Genomic DNA, 8,464 nt, shown 5'->3' with positions numbered 1-8,464 from the left:
AGGACGCCCCGCCACTCAGGCTGCTATAGACGAGGGGTTTCCCTTGACCCGTCCTCCGTGGGATTACCACACGGCAACAGGTAGGGAACGGCTGTCCATTTACCGCCGGGCTCTCGTGGCTGGTCTCAGGGGTGCAGCGAGAAAACCCACCAATTTGGCAAAGGTAAGAGAGGTTATGCAAGGAGAGGCTCATGGAGGCTTACCGTAGGTACACTCCTTTTGACCCTATGTCAGAGGGGCAGCGAGCTTCTGTAATCATGGCTTTCATTGGGCAGTCCGCCCCGGACATTAGAAGGAGGTTACAGCGTATTGAGGGATTGCAAGATTCTACTATCAGAGATGTGGTGAAGGAGGCTGAGAAAGTGTATCATAAGAGAGAGACAGAGGAAGAGAAACAGGAGAGAGAAAAGAAAGAAAGGGCTGAGGATGAAGATAGAAGGGAAAAGAGACAAGAAGAGAACCTAACTAGGATACTGGCCGCAGTGGTAGGAGAAGGAAGGCGTCAGGGAACTGGTAGGGCTAGACAGACAGGGAACCTGGGTGACGGCAGAAGGCAGGGGCCAAGGAGACCCAAAAGAGACCAGCTGTTACTAGAGAGAGATCAGTGTGCATACTGCAAAGAGAAGGGCCATTGGGCCCGAGAGTGTCCTAAAAAGAAAGAGACCAAAGTGCTGTCCTTAGATAATGAAGATTAGGGAAGTCGGGGTTCGGTTCCCCTCTCCGAGCCTAGGGTAACTCTGAAAATAGAGGGGACCCCTATAGATTTCTTGGTGGACACGGGAGCAGAATATTCTGTGCTTAAAAAACCTCTGGGAAAGATACAAGATAAAAAGACGCTGGTGATTGGGGCTACAGGACAAAAACCGTATCCGTGGACTACTTCTCGTACAGTGGATCTTGGAAGAAACCAGGTATCCCACTCATTTTTAGTAATACCAGAGTGCCCTACGCCCTTACTGGGCAGAGACTTGTTAACCAAATTAAAGGCCCAGATAAAATTTGCCCCCTCTGGACCGGAACTGTCATGGGGAACTGAGACACCCCAAACGTTAATATTGTCCCTTCAGCTAGAAGAAGAATACCGGCTATACCAAGAGAGAGAGAAGCCCCCCGAGGAGCTTCAGGAATGGTTACTTCGATTTCCTCAGGCGTGGGCTGAGACAGGGGGCACGGGAATGGCTAGACAGGCCCCCCCTGTGGTGATTGAGCTCAAGTCTGGAGCCACCCCCATTGGGGTCCGACAGTACCCCATGAGCAAGGAAGCCAGAGAGGGCATACGCCCCCACATTAAGAGACTGTTAGAACAGGGGATTTTAGTCCCTTGCAGGTCCCCTTGGAACACCCCCTTATTGCCAGTAAAAAAAACCGGGGACAAACGACTATCGTCCGGTACAGGATCTTAGGGAAGTCAACAAGAGGGTACAAGATGTCCACCCTACAGTGCCCAACCCCTACAACTTGTTCAGTACATTGCCACCCACTCGAACCTGGTATACCGTCTTAGATTTAAAAGATGCCTTCTTCTGTCTGAGGTTACATCCAAACAGCCAGCCCCTGTTTGCTTTCGAGTGGCGGGACCCTGAGAGTGGGAGAACCGGACAACTCACGTGGACAAGGTTACCCCAAGGATTCAAAAACTCCCCAACACTGTTCGATGAAGCTCTACACCGGGACCTTGCCCCCTTCCGCGCTAATAACCCGCAGGTGACTCTTATCATTTATATTGATGACATTTTGCTGGCCACAGAGACCCGAGAAGATTGCGAACTGGGGACTCAGAAGATCCTGGCTGAGTTAGGTGAGTTGGGGTATCGGGTCTCTGCTAAGAAAGCACAGCTATGTCGAACTGAGGTGACATACTTGGGATATACCCTAAAAAATGGACAGCGGTGGCTCACAGAAGCCAGAAAACGAACAGTCACACAAATCCCAACCCCAACCACCCCTCGCCAGGTAAGGGAATTCCTGGGGACCGCGGGATTTTGTAGGCTTTGGATTCCAGGATTCACCACTTTGGCAGCCCCATTATATCCCTTGACAAAAGAAAAAGGGAAGTTCATCTGGACAAAAGAACACCAGGTGGCTTTCGAAACTCTTAAAAAGACACTGCTACAGGCCCCTGCCCTAGCACTGCCAGATTTAAGCAAGTCTTTTACCCTATATATTGATGAGAGAAAGGGGGTTGCCAGAGGGGTCCTCACCCAAGCTCTAGGACCTTGGAAGCATCCGGTGGCTTATCTGTCAAAAAAACTAGATCCTGTGGCTAGCGGATGGCCCTCTTGCCTGCGAGCGATAGCTGCAACAGCCACACTGATAAAAGATGCTGATAAGCTAACTCTGGGCCAGAAAGTGACAGTAGTGGCCCCCCATGCTCTCGAAAACATCATCAGACAACCGCCAGACCGCTGGATAACCAACGCTAGAATCACCCATTACCAGAGCTTGTTACTAACAGAGCGAGTGACTTTTGCTCCACCTGCCATCCTCAACCCCGCTACCCTGCTACCTGAAGCCGATGAGACCCCAGTACATCAGTGTGAGGAGATACTGGCTGAAGAAGCAGGGACCCGGTCAGATTTGACCGACCAGCCGTGGCCTGGGGCGGAGACCTGGTTCACCAACGGAAGTAGCTTCGTGAAAGAAGATAAGCGAAGGGCTGGGGCAGCGGTAACAGATGAAAGGACTGTCATTTGGGCTAGCAGCCTGCCGGAAGGAACTTCGGCGCAAAAAGCAGAACTTATTGCTCTGATCCAAGCCCTAAAACTGGCAGAAGGGAAGTCTGTAAACATTTATACTGATAGCCGATACGCTTTTGCAACAGCCCATGTTCATGGGGCAATTTACAGACAGCGTGGGTTGCTGACGTCTGCTGGCAGAGACATTAAAAATAAAAAGGAGATTCTTGATTTACTAGAGGCTATCCACTTGCCACGAAAGGTGGCAATCATCCACTGCCCAGGACACCAGAAGGGGACTGGCCCTATTGAAAAGGGAAACCAGATGGCAGATCAGATGGCTAAAGAGGCGGCACACGGACCAATGACTCTTATAGCCAAAGTGGGGTCCCGCCAGGATGAGAGGGCCCTGGAAAAGAGAGCCCTCACAGAAGAAGAGGGGCTAGAATACCTGACCAGTATGCACCGCCTCACCCACCTGGGGGCCAGAAAAATGATAGAACTATCCAACAAATCCCCTTACCACATTCCTAGGCTCCAAAAGACAGCCGAAGATCTGGTAAGAAACTGCAGGGTGTGTGCCCTCACTAATGCCAGATCCAGCAGGCATAGTGGGGGAAAGCGCCTACGGGGAGATCGACCTGGAACTTATTGGGAGGTCGATTTCACAGAAATAAAACCTGCCCGATACGGCAACAAATATCTTCTAGTTTTCATAGATGTTTTCTCAGGGTGGGTCGAAGCATTTCCCACTAAGAAAGAAACAGCAAATGTAGTGGCCAAGAAGATACTGGAAGACATCCTTCCCCGATTTAGAGTACCTAAGGTAATTGGGTCAGACAATGGGCCTGCCTTCGTCTCCCAGGTAAGTCAGGGACTGGTCAGACAACTGGGGATAAATTGGAAGTTACATTGTGCTTACCGACCCCAGAGCTCAGGACAGGTAGAAAGAATGAATAGAACTATTAAAGAGACCCTTACGAAATTATCGATTGAGGCCGGCGGGATTGATTGGACAGCCCTTCTCTCCCTAGCCCTGTTCCGGTCCGGAACACACCCGGACCTTTGGGACTAACACCCTTTGAGATAGTTTGGTGCACCTCCGCCTCTGTTTGAAACCCTAGATAGTGTGACACGCCCTGATGACAATAATTTTATACCTTCCACCCACCTTTTAGCCCGTTTAAAGGCCCTTGAGACGATCAGGAGAGATATTTGAGAACAGCTGAAAGACACTTACACCGCCGGAGATCCTGCAGTTCCCCATCAGTTTGAGATTAGAGACGCCGTCCTGGTGCGGAGACACCGGGCGGGAAATCTCGAGCCGCGCTGGAAAGGACCCTACCTGGTACTGTTGACAACTCCAACCGCCATTAAGGTGGAAGGGATCCCCACCTGGGTTCATGCTTCACATGTCAAAAGGGCCCCTCCTGAAACTAGTCCAGATGAGTGGATTTTGGAAAAGACTAATAATCCTCTTAAGTTGCGTTTATGTCGTAAACGCAACCCTGAGTCAGGACAGCAACCCCCATGCCCCGATGCGACAAACCTGGGAGGTGATTAATGAAGAAGAAAACACTGTGTGGTCAATTTCTGCTATACATCCTCCATGGACTTGGTGGCCAGATCTTACGCCTGATATTTGTAAATTAGCAGCCGGATTGCTTACCTGGGATCTTCCAGACCACACAGACCTAACTAAACCACCCGCTGAAAGACAGTGTGTTCCTAACGGGATAGGAGGCACACTTGGGTGCTCAGGACAATTCTACCGGGCTAATCTCCGGTCCTCAGGATTTTATGTTTGCCCTGGTCAGGGCCACAATCGGAAGCTCTGACACAAGTGTGGGGGGACCTCTGATTTTTATTGCGCTACATGGGGATGTGAAACTACCGGTGAGGCCTACTGGAATCCTACTTCCACATGGGACTTGATTACGGTAAAGAGGAATAGCAGCTATGATAAGTCCAACCAAGGAGAGAGAGATAGTTCTAAATATCCTGAGAATGGGTGTGGATTTAAAAATAGTCCCAATGGAGCCTGTAAAAACAGCTACTGCAACCCCATAGTTATAAGATTCACTGATGCAGGGAAACGAGACCATCGGAGTTGGCTTAAGGGAAACAACTGGGGATTGCGTATAGATGCTGCTGGAAAAGACCCTGGGTTAATTTTTAAAATTAAGTTGACCCTAGAAACCCCCTCTCCAACACCTATGGGACCTAACAAAGTCCTTCTTGCTCAGGGGGCCCCTCCAAAGTCCCTTACTCAAACACCAGTGCAACCTGCGCCAGTGACTGCTGGTCCTTATTATTTTACCCCCTCACAAGGCCCCAAGATCTTGACCACACCACCCGATCCTTCGACAGGACAGAGACTATTTAATTTGGTCGTTGGAGCCTTCCACGCTCTAAATAATACAAGCCCAGACTCTACTGAATCTTGCTGGCTATGTTTAGCAATAACACCCCCATACTATGAGGGAATCGCCATGAACGGTGCCTTTAATAACATCACTTCCCATCACTCCTGCACTTGGGGAACTGAGAGAAAACTAACTCTAACTGAAGTATCGGGGTCAGGTTCAGGACTCTGCCTAGGTACCCCACCTGCCTCCCACAGACATCTGTGTAATCAGACAGTCTCTCGTCCTAAAACATCTATCACCTATTATTTGGTACCAGGGCCCAACCGTTGGTGGGCTTGCAGTACAGGGCTCACCCCTTGTGTGTCTACAAGTGTATTCGAACCAACTACAGACTTTTGTGTGCTTGTGCAGCTGGTACCCAGAATTTATTATCATGCTGTGGGTAGTTTCGAAGATAAATTCGATATTAGGCCAAAGATATACAAGAGAGAGCCAGTTTCCCTCACTTTAGCCATCTTACTGGGTGCAGGCATTACTGCTGGCATAGGAACAGGAGCTGCCGCACTGGCCACCGGCCAGCAAGGCCTTAATGCTCTCAGTACTGCTATTGATGAAGACCTAAAAATACTAGAAAAATCTGTTTCCAACTTAGAAAAATCTTTATCATCGCTATCAGAAGTAGTGCTCCAAAACAGACGAGGGCTCGATTTGTTGTTTTTAAAAGATAGTGGACTGTGTGCAGCCCTTAAAGAAGAGTGTTGCTTTTATGCTGACCATACTGGAGTAGTCAGAGACTCGATGCAGAGGCTTAGAGAAAGACTAGATAAGAGACAAAAAGATCGAGATGCCCAACAGGGCTGGTTCGAGTCCTGGTTCTCACGATCTCCCTGGATGACTACCTTATTTTCTGCCTTAGCTGGACCGGTGATGATAATTTGCTTAATTTTGATTTTCGGCCCATGTGTGATAAATAGAGTTATGACCATCGTCAAAAATAGAGTTGATGCTGTCCAATTAATGGTGTTGAGACTACAGTGCCAACCACAGGAAGATCCTGATAAGGTAGAAAATGATTTTTAGAGCCTAGGCTAGATATTTTAAGGTTAAAATTATTCAGGAGAGGGAGAGGGAAAATAAAAGAAAATTTTATGGGTCCCATGAATTATAGATTCTTTTTCCCTAGCCTGAGTAGCTAAAGTTGCCCCTCTGGTTTGCCAACCAGAGGCCAGTTAATCCGGAAACAAAGAATGCAGAGTTACAGGACAATGGGCTACCGAGGCATCCCAGGAATGCATCCCAGGAATGAAGATCCTGATAAGGAACTGCTCCCCGCCCCCATGGACCGGTTTGGCCAGATGTTCAAAAATTGGAAAACAACCAATCGTATGCACCCGCGCGAAAGTTTCTCCTTTTCCCCATCCCGAGCTTATATAAACCCTAAACCCTAGAGCCACGAGGTCGATGCCCCTGTCTCCCACATTGAGACACGTGTCGGCCCGGAACGTTCCGCCATTAAACTACCTTGTGTTCTTGCATCAAGTTGGTCTTCCGTGTGTCCTTTGGGTGCGCGCCATCCCGTGACTCGAGTGGGGTCCCCTTTGGGGGCTTCCCGAGCCTTTCAGTACCAGGGTAAATTGCTTCCCGCCGAACTCCAGGAGTTCGTGCTAGCCCCCTGGGTAACCTCGTGACGACCTGGTTACCTAGGCCGTTGGCTGATTCCTTACCATCTTTCTATCGGGACGCCGATACGATAGCTTGGTAAGCCCTCCCTGTCACCCAATAGGCGCTACATTGTCTTCGGCCGCACTCTCAGGCACCCCACTGGGTTGTCTCCTTAAAAACCTCAGATCTCTAAAATTAACGCCTGCATTGAGGCCTTCCAAATTGATACATCTCTACAATGAAGTCTGGATTCGGTATCCTCTAGATAATAATTTAAAATGGCCACCTAATGGCACCCTAGACCCAATTATTTTAAAGGGTCTTCACACATACATACAGCAGTCTGGTAAATGGAAAGAGGTCCCCTATATCCAATCATTCATCTACTTTCGCTCTAATCCCTCCATGTGTTCTGTCTGTTCCTAACCTCAGGTTTTTTTTTAGCCATCCGCCACTGATCAGAGTAACCATCCTCATGGTCCCAAGAAAAATTTCTTGAGCTCAGAGCTAACCCTTTTCTTCCCTGACCCTCCTTCTAGAACTCCTCTTGGGTGAGACACATCCCCTCTCCTCTTGAGACAGTTTCTCGCAGCTGAGTACCCCAGGCCGGGCCTGGACAGACTGTTCTCTCTCGCAGGAGCACTGGCTCCAAGCTCTAGTCCCTAGTGTGTCTCCCCCAAGGGTCAGTTGGCCACCTGCTGATGCAGGCCTCTTCCCCATTTTGCCTTCTCTGTCATTTGCGACTGGCTGTGACCATTTAGCTCAGCTGGTTCGCCTGAAAAGCAGCGGGTCCAGGACCCTGCTTGCTCCCTTCCCCTATGTTCCTTAGCTCTGCTCTGGGTCTACTTCTTACATTCTGCCCATAGCCCCAGCTTTCCTGTAAAGTGAGTGCAGACCCTAGCCGCTAAAGGCACTGGGCAGTGGCTTCCAGCTGCTAATAGGAAGTCCCGCCCTACCGCCACAGCGGATCTGACCTCTGCCCTCAGCTGCGGGCCCATAGTCCCAGCTTTCCAGCCATTTGATCGTATGCCACTATTGCCAGCTTTCTTATTCTGTTCCTAGCCAAATGTTTTCTTGCTAATACTAAAATGTGCTTTTCTCTACCTACAGTACCCGCCAAAGCTACTTAAACCTCTTTCCTATCCTGTCTTAATAGATTTTTACTACTGCTATTAAATTCTATTCAGTTACAACCAAACCTTATGGCTCTCAATCCTGTCAGAAGTCTGCTAATAGTATATTTAAGTTTGTAGCCGACAGAACTCCCAAAGCCTGTAACAGTTGACCCAAGATGGTTTCAGAAGACTTGGACACCTAGAAGATACAGCCTGGATTACATGCGATGTTACGGTCACTAACAAATGCAGTGGGCTAAACTGGATGCTGTGAGTCAAATGACTTGGCTAAACCAAGGTAAGTCATTTCTCATGTCACGCGTATCCACTCCACAGAGAAAAAGCCCTGCGCCTTCTGTGCTTGGAAGCCAAACTGACTTCGCTCAAGAAACTATGGAGACCATGGGAACTGTTGACTAGTGGACTCTGTCATTTTTAAAAATAATATATAACTGCTAGATTATTGTTTACTCTTTCAGGCTTCTGACTACATTGACAGCTAAGCTTTCACAGATATTATCTGTTACCTCATTACCTAAACTCAGTTGCCATCAATTAAATGCTTCTTATTTCCTTTTCTTGCTACTCCACTGTCCTAATATCTGAGTTCCTATAAACTTGCCTACCTCTAATAAAACATGCC

This window comes from Arvicanthis niloticus, chromosome 14 (genome assembly GCF_011762505.2).
Source record: "Arvicanthis niloticus isolate mArvNil1 chromosome 14, mArvNil1.pat.X, whole genome shotgun sequence".
NCBI classification, from domain to species: domain Eukaryota; kingdom Metazoa; phylum Chordata; class Mammalia; order Rodentia; family Muridae; genus Arvicanthis; species Arvicanthis niloticus.
This window is presented reverse-complemented; position numbering follows the sequence as displayed.